Raw genomic sequence first — 15002 nt, forward strand, 5'->3', positions numbered from 1 at the left:
TCTTTCTTTAATTAAAAGCTTTCTTTTAAAGAACCTGATTAATTTTTCCTTGTTTTAAAATCCAAGGGATTGAGTCTGAACTCACCAGGGATTGGTGAGGGGAAAGGAGTGGGGATGTTTAATTCCTCTTTGTTTTAAGATCCAAGAAGTTTGGATCTGTGTAAGCCTCTCAAGGCAACCCAGGGAGGGGAGAGTCTGGGGGAAGGGGGACGAAAAGGAGGGGGGATGGTTAATTTCTCCTTGTTCTAAGACCCAAGGGGTTTGAGGGAACAGAAAGTGTGCCAGACACTATATTCTGGCTGGTGGCAGCATTACCAGATCTAAGCTAGGAATTAAGCTTAGAAGGGTCCATGCAGGTCCCCCACATTTGTATTCTAAAGTTCAAAGTAGGGGAAAAAACCTTGACACCAATAAAGATTTTAAGACAGAGGTTCTTGAACTGAGCACTTATGATTGGCTAGCACCTACATGGTGCTGTCTGCTCCTCCTCCACCTTTCCAGCTATTAAATTGCATTATAAGACAGCCCAAAACAGCATTCAATATCTGCTTACTGTTACTTTTCCATGTTAGCAGTTATTGTAATTTCTATGGCGATATTTTTTAAATCAGAAGTGGGTGAGGAGATGCTGTCTGATGCTGAATGGGAGGAGAGGTGTGCATGAGACAAACTCTGATAAAATGTGCACTGTTCAGAAGACGTTTGAGAATCCTTCTGAGTGGTGACAGAGTTAATACTTGATTGCTCAACTTTAGCAATCTACAAAAAAACAACAACAAAAAAAGTGTTTAATATTAGATGTTCACATAAACCAGGGTAATTTATCAGTGAATATAGGTTCACAAGTATATTTGCTTATAGTAAGAGGGAATTGCTCATGATGGTATAACCTAGTTTTAATAGCTAGACCAACCTGAGAGTGAACCTGAGCTCTCTGAAAGGAAACACTCTTTGTTTCCTTAGAGACAGCATCTCAGAGGACAGAGATACAACAACAGTAAGAAAATGAAAACATCATGGAAGGCTGATTTAGGGCTGAAGATTACAAGCACAAAGGAATTTCTGCTGTCTTGTTTGCAGCTAGCACTCTTCACATATTTGAACATGGCCCCTTCACTCAAGCTATACCTTCTAGGGCTAAATCTGGGTCACATTACCTGTTGAAGTCAATAGGCTAGAAGGATTTGGCTTCAAATGGGATTATGCTAGGACATAGGGTGACCAGATAGTGTGAAAAATTGGGATGAATGCGGGGGGTAATTGGCACCTGTATAAGAAAAAGCCCCAAATATTGGGACTGTCCCTATAAAATTGGGACATCTGGTCACCCTGCTAGGACAGCTCTGTTGCAAATCTTATAACGTGTGTGCTCAGTTTTCTCAAGCAACATTTTGAATTTGTCTATCTATGCCCAGCCAACAGCTTGAGGGACAAACAGCTGAATTCAGAATCAATTGAAGCAGATTGTCCCTGACATCTCTGTCAGGACTAGTTTTTTCAACAGAAGGACATGACCACTGATCCCTTCCTCTTGAAGCTGCATAGGAAATCACTCAAAGTGGCTTTATTTGATGTCCCCAAATAAACAAACAAACCTAACTCTATTCATGGAACTCCAGAGTAAGTCCTGAGCAACCAGGGAGGTTTTTAGCACACAGCTGGTGTTGATGAAGTTATTTTCATGCCAAAATTTTCCATTTTCAGTTTTCCAAGACCCAAACAGAGAAAATGAAGCTTTAACATTGCACATCTGCCTGATGGCCTCTCATTCAGCTTTAAGACAAAATACAATTTTGGATTCATGCAATCAAAGTGGAGAAGTTATTCTGTACTTTTTCCTCCCCAAATCTGTTCTTTCTGACTTCCAGCATAGAATGACTGTCAGATTTTTTCTACCTTTCACCTCAGACGTGGTTGAATTCCCTTGGGGTGAAAAAAAAACTTTTTCGAGAGCACTTTGGAATCCTTTTTATGAAAGGTAAAATATCCAGTGAAGCAATATATCTCAGAATTATTACATTTATAATTATCCTTATGCAGTGGTTCTCTGAGAAATTCTCTCACGACATTAGTATACATATATGGGCTGCACCTTAAACAGACACAGAAGTAGTGCAACCAGTGTACTTCCACTATGTGAAGTGTGTGTGGGGGGGAAATCTACACACAGGATCTATGCAAATCTCCCCACTATTAGCATGCAGGGCATGGGAGAAACTTACAAAATCTGTACCTGCATGGATTCCTTCCTGCCCCCAAACAGGACTTTTTAAAAAAGGTCCCATCTTAGGCTACACTAGGTATTAGAATTGAATAACTTCTGCAAAATGGCCCTTTTCCCCTCTCTCATCTGGACTGTGGGAAAGCTGCTGATCTTATTCTTGTTCATTATTTTTGCTTTTATTTTAATATATGGTAAAAATGCCTACAGCTTGGGAAAGTCTTTTTTTATTTTTTGGAATAAATAAATGCTGTGCACTTGATTAGTGACTTCACTATCTCAAAGAGCCTTCAACCTAATCTGAATAACAAATAAAGGCAAAGTTCTGTTCTGCTGTTTATCAGGGAAGTGTTATGAGTGTTCGTGTTGTGTGGGTGGGTGTGAAGGAAAGTCTTAAGATGTTCATATTGTTAGCCTTTGTCTAATCCCCCAAAACATGATTAAGAACATTTTTAAAAAAGTAGGAAGATGATGGTAAAGTCAGTTACAAAGTTGTATATTTGATAGAAAGCTACATAGAGGAGTAAAAATAAAATAATAAAATAACAGGAGACAAATGCAGAGGGAGTTAGGGAAAGATGAAAGAAAAGAGGAAAGTGAATACCAATAGTGGTCAGACACAGTAAAAGCAAAGACCAGTAATGACAAGCAATAAAGACCCAGGATCATAGGTAAATGATGAAAGCTGTGGAAATGAGGATGGCTAGGTTCTAGCAGAATACTATTTTATTTAGGATGTTATTTTGATTAACGTCAGCAAAGCTGTTTAAATAGAGATGATCTCTATAGGAGGAGGAATTCAAGGCAAAGGAACCTGTAGTAAAAATTTCAAAAGCGTGTAAGTGACTTGGGCTTATCTAGAGTGGCCACTGTAGCACTTCAGTGTAGACACTACCTATGTCGACTGGAGTGGTTCTCTCATTGGCGTAGCTAACACGCCTCCCAGAGAGGCAGTAGGTAGGCTAATGGAAAAATTTATCCTTTTAGTGTAGACCAGGCCTTTGGCTCATTTTCAAAAGTGACTTTAGTTGCTTACGGTCAGATTTTTAAGATGTAGATGGTGACTACTGGAATTTTCAAAAGTGCGTAGGCATTTAACTCCAGGTGCCTAGGGGATTTTGAAAATCCACTTGGTAGCTATCTGCATTTTTAGGCACCTAAACACCTTTAAAAATCTGGCCCTTAGGAGCATGTCGAGGGGTCACTCACTGCTGGCACACTCCATCATGGCTGTTCTCATCTAGCTTCTGCTCCCCCACTCCGCAGCAGCTACTCCAGCCCTGCAGTGGTTCGCCTCTTCTCGTGACTCAGCCCTCTGGCCAGGTCATTTATAGTCCCCTTCTCACCCTTCCAGGATAGCAGAGCCCAACAAATAAAAAGTCCAGTATCCTTACATCAGGTCCTTAGCCTCCTCTGGAATCAGGGCTTCAAACACTCCTTATCTCTGTATATCAAGGGGGTTCATGTCACCCTTTCCGGTGCTCTCTCCTCTTTGTTCAAGTCCAGGAACCCTGGAATAAGCAGGCAAGGTCTGTCTATTCAGACCCATCCCCTCCAACCTCTCTGGGCTTCTTTCTACTTCAGCCTATACAAACTTACAGCACTTCTGCCCTCAAGTTCAAACTTCCTTTCCTCCTAAGTGTCCCCTTTGCTCTGTTCCTCACTTGAACACCTCCCTGGAGCTCTGTGCTTTTGTCAGAGCTCACCAGTGGAGCTAGCTCCACCCCAGTGGCTTCTGTATCTCTCTCCAGGTCTCTTGCCACAGTCCTCTACTCAGGAGAGGATCCCAGCATTTCCTCCCTTTATGGTAGCCCTCCAACTACCCAACTTCCTCTCTCCTCCTCTAGTTGGAACTCTTCTTTAATTGGGATTGGTCCACACCTCAAGAGCAAGCGGACAACCTAACTGTGCTCATCATCTCCACTTAACTCTTTCAGTTCCAATGTAGGGTACATCTCTCCCCCAATCACACAGCCTAAGTCCCACTGATTTCCAATAAAGGGTCTAAAGTAGCCATTTGGAAGTGGCACTTCCGAATGTTTTTTAAACCTTTTGCTTTTTAACTGAGTTGGATCCACTCTTGTGGTATTTTTAGTGGCGTGATTAAGACAAGCCTACTGTGAAGAAAAATCAAGTGATTTTATATTGAATAAAACAGCAGCAACATTCAGTACGAAGAGCTTTGAGCAGACTTGCTGGTGATGGTGTGTGCTTATGTAATGGCTACTGCCTTAGCCAACACCAGGTGCCCTTCAGAGCTGACAGTTTGAGTAGCCACAGCTTGAACTAACAAGCCAGGGTCTCCAACCGAGAGCTGTAAAAGACCAATATACTCTGGGGGTCAGACCAAGAGAGGGACATGTGGGACACACTGACTAGTAGGTTACTCTTACATAAGTTAACACTGAATGAACCCCATAAGGAACAAGAGCCAGAGCATGAAAGGCTGGCTGCTGGGTACATGGATAATGTGATCTTCTAGAGTGAAAACAACAGGTGAGAAAGAACATACTCATCCTTTGTGGAATGGCTTGAGACAATTCCAAGAGGTAGGATTGAAGATGAAGGGCCAGAGTCTCCTGTCAAGCACACGCCATACTGGCCAATGCTGGTTCTTCAGAGGGAATGAACAGAACAGGCTATCATCAAGTGATCCATCCTCTGTTCTCTTCTCCCAGCTTCTGGCAAACAGAGGCAAGGGACACTGGTTAATAGCCATTGTTGAATCTATCCTCAAGGAACTTATCTAGTTCTTTTTTTAACCCTGTTACAGTTTTGGCCTTCACAACATTCTCTGACAAAGAGTTCCACAAGTTGACTGTGCGTTGTCTGAAGAAATACTTCCTTTTGTTTGTTTTAAACCTGCTACTTATTAATTATATTGAGTGAGCCCTAGTGCTTGTATTATGTAAAGGAATAAATAACATTTTCTTTTTCACTTTCTCCCCAATATTCAAGATTTTATAGACGTCTATCATATTTCCCCTTAACTTGTCTCTTTTACAAGCTGAAAATTTCCAGTCTTTTTAATCTCTCCTAACCCTAGGTGCCAACTCCATGGGTGCTCTGGGGCTAGAGAACCCACAGGGAAAAAAAATGTTGGGTGCTGAGCACCCACCAGCAGCCTTCCTATCAATGGCTCTCCCTCCCCACAGAGCATCCTTCCCCACAGTGGGATCTGCCGATCAGCACCTCCCCGTCCCCTCCTAGTGTCTCTAGCCTCCCTATCAACGGCTCTCCCTCCCCCCAGAGGGCTCTGCCAATCAGCACCTCCTCGTCCCTCCTAGCGTCTCCAGCCTGCCATGAAACAGCTGTTTTGTGGTGTCAGGAGGTGCTGGGAGGGGGAGGGGAGAGGAGTGAGGGTGCAGCACACTCAGGGGAGGGGCGGAAGAGGTGGGGAAGAGGCAGGGCAAGGGCAGAGTGGGGGTGGGATGAAGCAGAGCAGGGGTGGGCATTGGGAGAAGAGCTGGAGTGGGGGCGGGACCTGGGCAGAGCCTGGGGGAGCACCTATGCCACTAACCATTTTTGTTGCCTCTCTCTACACTTTTTCCAATTCCAATATATCATTTTTGAAATGGGGTGGCCAGGTGGACCTTGGAAACCCAGCCTTCCCAGCCAGGTGGGCTGCCCAGAAGCTGGGCAAGTGAGCTGGCAGTAGGTTTCAAAACTCTGGCAGAGTTCCATTGTAACTTTGACAAAATAGGACAGTCTTCCTCAAAACATTTCAAATTTGCCAAGTTAGCACATTCTGATAAAATGTTTTGTCAGAATTTTTCTAAATCAGCCTGTAGTGGGGCGGTCATCCTGCTCAGGATCAGCAAGGGTTAAAAGCCAGCCCTCGGAGAGGGCTGTGGTGGGAATCCGATCGGAGAAGGCTGAGGGCAGTCCATCAGGGCCAGACGGCATGAAGTCTCTCTCTAGCTGGGGAGAGAGAAGGACCTGGCTGTTTGGGAGCTTAGGGCGTGGGAGTAGATCACGGCTGGGGAAAGGCAAGAGGAGCTGGGGAGCTCCAGCCTGGCAAATCCCAAGGCTGCGGGCCTTGCTAAAAGCCAAAGCCAGTATAAGGGTTGCAGAGGTGCAGCCCAGGCTTAGGCAGAGGCAGCTGGTCTGACCCCCTTGCCAATGATGAGTGGCCTTTACAGACTTCAGTTTGCCCCAGTGAGAGGGGGCTAGATGATGACTGGCAGTAGGCACTGAGGCAAGGTGGGTGTAGAAGTTTGGGGGTTCCCCTGGGAGGGGAGACCCAGCGTATGGTGGTATTGCAGGGGGCAGAACCCCAGAGTAAGAGGCACAGGGGTTCGGGAGGGACACAAGAGCCCTGAGGCAGGTGAGCCACCGGCCAGAAGGAGGTGCTCTGTGGCTGAAAAAGAACTAATTCCAAAACGACCAACAGGAGGTGCCGCACCAGTGAGTCTTCGCTTTGCTTCACAGCCCCATCAGATACATTTTCTATGGAAAAAACTCCCATCTAGAGCATAACTGTGGCTATAACAGATCTTTTACTTTCAACTTAGATACTCAGAACTACCCAAACATCAGCTCTCTGCTTTTGTAGCAGATGGCGTAATCACTATAATTCATATTCAGTCCTGGGGCAAATTTATACTTGCAGGGATGAGTTTGGTTCCTTTGTGTTTGCATTGCTTTCAAATTTTGGAATAGCCTCTCTCTCAGGTCCCTACAACCATCCCATAATTATCAAAATAATATGGGCTACTTGAGCACAGCTCCAAAATGGATTTTAGCAGTTACAATCACCACCTAGAAATACTGAAATAATTGGCTTATGGTCATTACGAGCTGAACTCTTCCGTACTAGGACCCTTTCAGCAAATCTACTTTGTCTCCTATTGAAATCTGGGTAGGTAGACTTCTAACATGGCTTAGAGTCTGGGGCCGACACAAACTGTTCCTGAAACACTGTGATAATTTTGAAATATCAATACTTCTGATTAAGCATTGTTCTGAAAGGGTTTCCCACCAGGGAGGAAAGGATTATCTAGACCCTGCTCTTTGAAGCAATGAGCTGGCAGTCTGGCACAAACAGTGGGTGGTCAGCAGTGGTGAAGGCCTTATCAATTTCTGCCAGTGAACTCCAGGCAGCAATTTTAAGGAGCTTATCGGCAGATGGGGTTAAAAACATAAGGGTTCAACAATGAAAAAATTAACAGTTTGAAGAACAATGATTCTTTAAAGTTCTAATGATCTGTCTAATCACAGCCCTATCTCTGAATGAAAGAAACCTCCATAAGCCACAGCCATTTTAAAAGCAGTAACTAGAAAGTGTGTTCCTTTCAATTTAGAATCCTACAAGGGCACAGTGAGTGCCATGTTTCATCAGCTTAAATAATTAACTGCAGAAGGACATGTAATATTCATCGCTGAAAATCATTAAGCAAAATAGGCTGGAAAAAAAAATCTTAAACATGAAGTGATATTAATCATTTAGCCACAGATTCAGCTCAGAGCTTCTCTTTTGTTTAATTTTTTTAAAAACCTATTCACTAGCAGATGTTGCTCTACAAACCCCACACAAGAAATTCCCACATGTGAGGCACTGAGCCCGAGGTTCCGTAGTATTAATTAACGTTATGAGGCATTGTTAATGACAGTGGACAAAGTTAAAACCAGGAGCTCTTTGTGTTCAGTAAATTGGGGATGAAAATGGGTCAAAAGAACAATGCCTTTCAAATAGCATTTATCTTCTCAGATGCATTGTACACTCCCAGCTGTTCTTATTTGTGAAAAGAAAAAGACAAAAACAACCCTAGGTTTTTCTACATCTCCAAATATGCACAATGGGAAACCCCCGCAGAGCTCAGGACTTCAAAAGCAAAATGGATTATTCCAAAACCCAGAAGCTTCATTAAGATTTCTGAGCTGGAGGGGCGGAACTTAGCATGTGTAAAGGCTGAACTCAGCATGGCAAGCAGAGAATTTTAGAGTTATGCTGTCCATCTTTCTGATTAGGTGATTTCCGGGCAAACTCTACATGTCTGAATTGTTCAGCTCATGGCCCGAAGAACAATCATGTACAAATTGGCTGTGTCAGATCTCACTAAAGTTTCTTATTGTCCTCTGCCTCTGTGACATCTCTTCTTGTTCTTTTCTCTCTCTCTCTTTTTTTCTTTTTGGCCTGGAAAACTAGAATGAGCTGAGCCCCAAACCAGAATCTTTGTTATGCGATTCCATATTTTTTGACAGGTGGGAAGATATTTTAACAGATAACAGTTGAAAATGCACACATGAAAAGCATTGTACTAGTCAGAAATATCTTGAGTAGTTGGGAATGTGAATACTTCAATACCTGCTCCCTTAGTATTCTGTTTCATAACATCCAAAGGGCAAATATTTAGAATTTGATCTTTAAGAAGCATTTTTTTTTAATGCTAGTGGTCACATAGGACCAATGGAGTAAGTCCAGTAATTTGACTCATCATGTTGTGGGTAATGCGCCATGCTCAGATCCAGTTTTGCAAAGCTTTACTTGTGCAAATAATCCTTACATACAGTAGCAGTCCGCTTGATGCCAGTTGGATCGCTTGATGAAGAAGGCTTTGTAGATCTGCACTCTCAGATGCATTCCACTCATAAATGACATGATGGAACAAAAAATTATACAATCATACTTTCAGAGAAGGTTCTTTTTTATTAGAGATATCTATTTCTGAACAATTTTTGGAAGATACTTTACAAATAAAGGGCCAGATTCCGGCTCTCACTAAAGCCCCTTTGTGCTGCCTTGGGGTCTAAAAGCTGCATTAAATGGGTAACTGGGAATTTCTTTAGCCCAGACAAGGTGCAAAATGTTTTTTTTTTCCAGTCCACCATTTCAGGAGACAAAGGCTAGGGCCCTGTCTTTTTTTTTTTTTTTTGCAAATGCAAAATAATATTAAATAAAATAAAAAGCAACCTACAAAATGAAAGACTTAGCCCTCAAGTGGCTCTTGCAGCAGCTCCTGTCCCAGGGGGCTGGGCCTGGCTTTCTGCTCCAGGTGTTCCACACTGGGTCTCAACATTGCTGAGGTTTGGTCTGTCCACCTCTTCGTCATAACAGGGCCAACTTTGAGTGAGTGGGATCATGACCTGCACCCCTCTGTCATGATGGAAGGCAGCCAGGCCAAAGCTGAATGGCACTGCAACCCCATGTGCCAAGTCGCAATGTCTGGAATGGGGAGCCAGGCCCAGCCATGCAGGACTGGAATACCTTCTGCAGAGTGAGTGTGGGGTGGCTCACTTCACAGACTACACCCCACATCCAAGGGCTCCCCCCTGGCCCCAGGCCTACCACGACAAAACAAAACAAAACAAAATTATAAAAAATAAAAAGAATATCATTAGAGGGTCTGTAAAGGGGCCTGAGTCTCCACTGACTTATACTTTGGCTCAGTCATTAACTTCCATGAAAAACAGACATAAAATTTACCAAATCAGAATTCTCCATTCACTCACACTGGATGGTAGCATATTACACCCACTTTGCACAGGTGGAAATGATTGCACGAAGATGAACAAAGGGAGAATGAGGGCCTTACAAATCATCCACTGTATTTCTATTTGTTGCAGGAGGAATGTAGTCATACAAAATGTCTACATAAGGTATGTCAAGGTATTATTCCCACTTTGAACTTTAGCGTCCAAAAAGTGGGGACCTGCATGAACCCTTCTAAGCTTAATTCCTAGCTTAGATTTGATAGCGCTGCCACCAACCAAAAATATAGTGTTTTGCTACACTTCCCTCTCCCCCAAAAACCTTCCCTGGGGGACCCAAGGCCCAAACCCCTTGGGTCGTAAAACAAAGAGAAATAAACCATTCCCCCTCCTTTCCCCCTCCCATATTTTCCCCTCCCTGGGTTACCCTGAGAGATCACTGTGATCCAAACTCCTTGAATCTTAAAACAGAGAGGAATTAACCTTTCCCCCCCTTCTTTCCCGCCACCACTCCCTGGTGAGTTCAGACCCAATCCCCTTGGGTCTTACATAAGGAAAAAATCAATCAGGTTCTTAAAAAGGAAAGCTTTTAATTAAAGAAAGAAAAAGTAAAAATTATCTCTGTAAAATTAGGATGGAAAATGTTTACAGGGTCTTCAGCTTATATAGACTAGAGGGACTCTCTCCCCTCTAGCCTAAGATACAAGTTACAGCAAACAGAGGTAAAATATCCATCCAGCAAAATACACACTTGCAAGTTAAGGAAACAAACATAAGCCTAATCCACCTTTTCTAGCTAATACTTACTATTTTGAAGATGAGAGACTGTTTCAGAAAGATTGGAGAACGATCTGGTTGCACGTCTGGTCCCTCTTAGCCCCAAGAGCGAAAAAAGAACAAAAAAACCAGCACAAACAAAGACTTCCCTCCACCAAGATTTGAAAGTATCTTGTCCCCTGATTGGGCCTTTGGTCAGGTGTCAGCCAGGTTCACTGAGCTTGTTAACCCTTTACAGGTAAAAGAGACATTAACCCTTAACTATCTGTTTATGACAAGGTAATTCATATTTCTTTTAGGAAGTTGGCTAGCATTCAGGAACACGTAAGATATCCTGCACATTGACTAGTTGCAACACTTTCTCAGGGTGCCCAAGACTGTGAATCACCATTTTGCCCCCACTGCCTCAATAAGAGAGACTTGCTGGTGCTAAATTGGGTGTCACTTCCTGACACACTGCGACAGTCTGTATCCCGATGTTCACCCCTTTTACAAGACTATGATAATTTTTGTACAAAGTATGCCTGGAAAGACTCAATTTCATGATCATTGTAAAATATGTGTAGCAATATTGCATGTAAGGTTATAAAATTCTGTTGTATGACCTTACTGAGACATGCTTCAAGTTTAGAAAAGCAGCCACAAACCAGTCCTTCAAAGATAAAAGGCAAACAGATGCCTGACAGACTGAGGGAATGAATGAACAAATTCAGCCAGTAAGACTGCTGAAGCATGTGGTGAGAGAAACTTCTGCTTTCAATTCACTTTGTTTGTTAAGTTAGGTATTAGTTGTGTTTACTTTATTTTCTTGTAACCAGTTCTGACTTTTATGCCTCATTACTTGTAATCACTTAAAAATCTATCTTCCTGTAGTTAATAAACTTGTTTATTGTTTTATCTAAACCAGTGTGTTTGGACTGAAGTGTTTGGTAAACTCCATTTTGGATAACAGGGTTTGTGCATGTCATTTATATGAGCTTGTGTTGTCCAGAGAGAGTTGGGCAGTATAAGATGTACGTTTCTGGGGGAAAGTCTGAGACTGGGAATTTGCTGGAGTTGCTCTGCAGTGTAATTCAAGAGTGGTTGGCCATAGCACTCAGACAGTATAGATGGGAGTAACTTACATGCTGCAGGCTGTGTGTGAGCAGACTAGGAGTGGTTGCTCTGACCGTGAAGCAGTGTAAAAGGTTCCCCAGGTTGGAGAATTGAGGAGCCACAGCTGTTCAACAGTGCAGATGTACCCAGAGCAATGCAGTTATACTGATCTAACTCCTGGTGTAGACAGCACTCTGTTGACAGAAGGGTTTCTCATGTCTACCTGGCTACCTTCTCTTGGGAAGGCTGGGTACCTACACTGAGAAGAGAAGCTTTCCCATTAGCGTAGGTAGTGTCATCACTAAGGGCTGCAGTTGTTGTGGTTTACAGCCATGTCTACACTACTTCTTAGGTCGGCAATATCTATGTCACTCAGGGGTGTCAAAAAAACACCCCCTGAGCGACATAAGCTTCCTAAAGTCCATGATATAGTCCCTCTCTGCCACTTATAGTCCAAATAAACTTCTGAAGTGCATTCACAAACAAAGCTCTACCCCGCCCCCCCTCTGCTGTTCTCCTCTTCCTGTTAAATCTGCATTTAGCTCAGACGGGTGACTATGAATGAGACAATACTCAATTTATATTTCAACAGATAGATGGACAAATGCCTCTGGTCTGGCAGGAAACCAGTTTCTCGCCTCTGCTGGGGAGCAAACTATAAAAACATATATTCAGTATATAGACATAGCTTTTTAAATAGCATCAGTACATACATTTCACATTATTAATGACCAGCATGATCCGGGATTTCATTTAAGATCTTACATGACACTCTTTATGGATAGACACTATGAAAGCAGTGTGTTACGTGTAGTGAGTTTGTCAGGCCTGTTAGGACTTGCTGACAGAGAGTAACAAGCCCTTTGCCACTGGCACCAGCGGGCCTTTGGTTCATGCTAGACAAACAGGAAACATACACAGATGTTCAATACTACATGCTGCCATGAAGGGAATTACAAACAAATTTAAATGTTTTCTCTGTAAGAGTTATTAGATCTTTTTTTTTTTTTAAATTACACAGAAAATTCAGTCGTCCTATGGAGAGGTACTCTGTCAAATTGGGAGACTAAATTTAAACTTTTAAGTATAAAAAAGGAATTTTAGTTCTGCTTTTAATAAAAAATGTTGTGGAGAACTTAATCAGAAAAAAAGTGAATGATAACTGGAAATTTTTAAAGAACACTTTAATAGATGCCCCAAAAGCCACATTAATGGAAAAAGGCAGTATTGGTTAAAAAAATTACCTGTCTTAGAGGGCAAGTGAAGGCAACTATAAAAATAAAATAATTAATTTATAACAAATGGAAGAAAAGGGAAGTCAATTGTAATGAATATAAATCAAAAGTTAATAACAGTAGAAAATTGATATAGGAAGCAAAAAGTTGCAAGGAGACTGAGACCTGCAGAGTTAAGGACAATACATAGGTATTTAAATATATTAAGTACAAAAACAATCCTAACTACGGTGTTGGTCCATTACTAGATGGAAATGTTAAAATTATCAATAATAATGAAGAAAAGGCAGACGTGTTCAATAAATATTTCTGTTCTATATTTGGGGAAAAGCCAGATGATGACACTCTTTCCATTTCAGTAGTAACTCATGAGAATAGTAAACAGCATCTACTGAAATCAGACATTTTAGAATCTGCAGGTGCAGATAACTGGCACCCAAGAGTTGTAAAAGTGCTTGCTGAGGAGCTTACTGGACCATTAATGTTGATTTCCAGTAAATCTTGGAATACTGTGGAAATTCCAGAAGACTGGAAGAAAGCTAATATTGGGCCAGGATTTAAAAAGAGTAAACAGTCTGATATCGATCCTGGGCAAGATAATGAAACGACTGATGTGGGACTCCATTAATAAAGAATTAAAGAAGAATAGTACAATTAATGCCAATCAACATAGGTTTATGGAAAACAGATCCTATCAAAGTAAACTGCTTTTCTTAATGAGATTACAAGTTTGGTTGATAAAGGTAAGAGTGTTGATGTAATATAATTAGACTTCTGTTAGGTATTTGACTTGGTACCACATCACATTTTGATTTAAAAAACTTGAACAAATCAAAAATTAATAAAGCACATGCTAAATGAAATAAAACTGGCTAACAGGTTTCAAAATGTAATTGTAAATGGGTAATCCTTGTCAAGCATGTGTATTTCTAATGGTGTCATGCAGGGATTGGTTCTTGGCCCTATATAATTTAACATTTTTATCAATGACCTAGACAAAACAAAATCATCACTGATAAAGTTTGCAGATGACAAATAATTAGGCGAGTGGAAAACAATGAAGATAACAGGGCACTGATACAGAGCAATCTGAATCGCTTGGTAAACTGGGCACAAGCAAACAATATGCATTTTATTATGGCCTAGGAAAAAAGAACGTAGGCCATACTTACAAAACAGAGGACTCTCTATCCAGGGAAGCGTTGACTTTGAATAGATTTGGGAGTCGTGGTGGATAATAGTTCAACATGAGTTCCCAGTGTGTTGCTCTGGCCAAAAAGGTTAATGTAATCCTTGGATACATAAATAGAGAAATCTTGAGTAGGAGTAAAGCGACTACGGTATTTTACCTCTGTATTTACCACTGGTGTGAATGCTGCTGGAAACCTGTCGCCAGTTCTGGTGTCCACAATTTAAGCAGGAAGTTAACAAACTGGAGAATGTTCAGAGAAAAGCTACAAGAATGATTAAAAGATTAGGAAACAAGCCGTAGATTGATAGACTCAAGGAGCTAGCGAAGATAAGGTCAGGGAATGACTTGATTCTGTTAGTACCTACATGGGGAACAAGCATTCGACAATGGGTTCTTTAATCTAGCAGAGACAGGTATAACACAATCCAAGAGACAGAAGTTGAAGCTAGACCAGGATTCAGCAACCTTTCAGAAGTGGTTTGCCGAGTCTTCATTTATTCATTCCAATTTAAGGTTTCACGTGCTAATAATATATTTTAACGTTTTTAGAAGGTCTCTTTCTATAAGTCTATAATATATAACTAAACTATTGCTGTATGTAAAGTAAATAAGATTTTTTAAATGTGAAGAAGCTTCATTTAAAACTAAATTAAAACGCAGAGCCCCCTGGACTGGTGGCCAGGACCCGGGCAGTGTGAGTGCCGCTGAAAATCAGCTTGCGTGCCATAGGTTGCCTACCCCTGAGCTAGACAAATTAAGATATGAAATAATGTATACATTTTTAACAATGTGGAAGAAGGGAAAGAATTGACAAGGATTTGTAGGGGATCTCAATGCATGTCAGTTTGTTAACAAGAGTTAGGCCAGCTGTAACCTTAATAACATGAGACCTGTAGAAGCAAGAATTGTGTGAGGCAAGCAGAAAAGAACCGTGTGAGACATTATCATGACCCTGCACTGATAATGAAATACGTAGGCTGGTGCCCAAAAGCTGAGAAAAATAAGATAGCAGGATGGCCTATGCATAAACAAAATGCATCTGTTGCTCATC

General features: G+C 41.7%; 1 protein-coding gene across 4 annotated transcripts in view; it reads right to left on the minus strand.

Annotated features, from left to right (window-relative positions):
• The window catches only part of CHST9 (carbohydrate sulfotransferase 9), a 215341-nt gene that overhangs the window by 183081 nt on the left and 17258 nt on the right, over positions 1 to 15002 (minus strand). For all 4 annotated transcript variants that reach the window (XM_050942018.1, XM_050942019.1, XM_050942016.1 and 1 more), the window contains exon 2: positions 4734 to 4902. The gene's annotated coding sequence lies outside the window, so the exon portion shown is untranslated. The remainder of the gene's footprint in view (positions 1 to 4733; positions 4903 to 15002) is intronic.

This window comes from Gopherus flavomarginatus, chromosome 2, assembly GCF_025201925.1.
Source record: "Gopherus flavomarginatus isolate rGopFla2 chromosome 2, rGopFla2.mat.asm, whole genome shotgun sequence".
NCBI classification, from domain to species: Eukaryota; Metazoa; Chordata; order Testudines; family Testudinidae; genus Gopherus; species Gopherus flavomarginatus.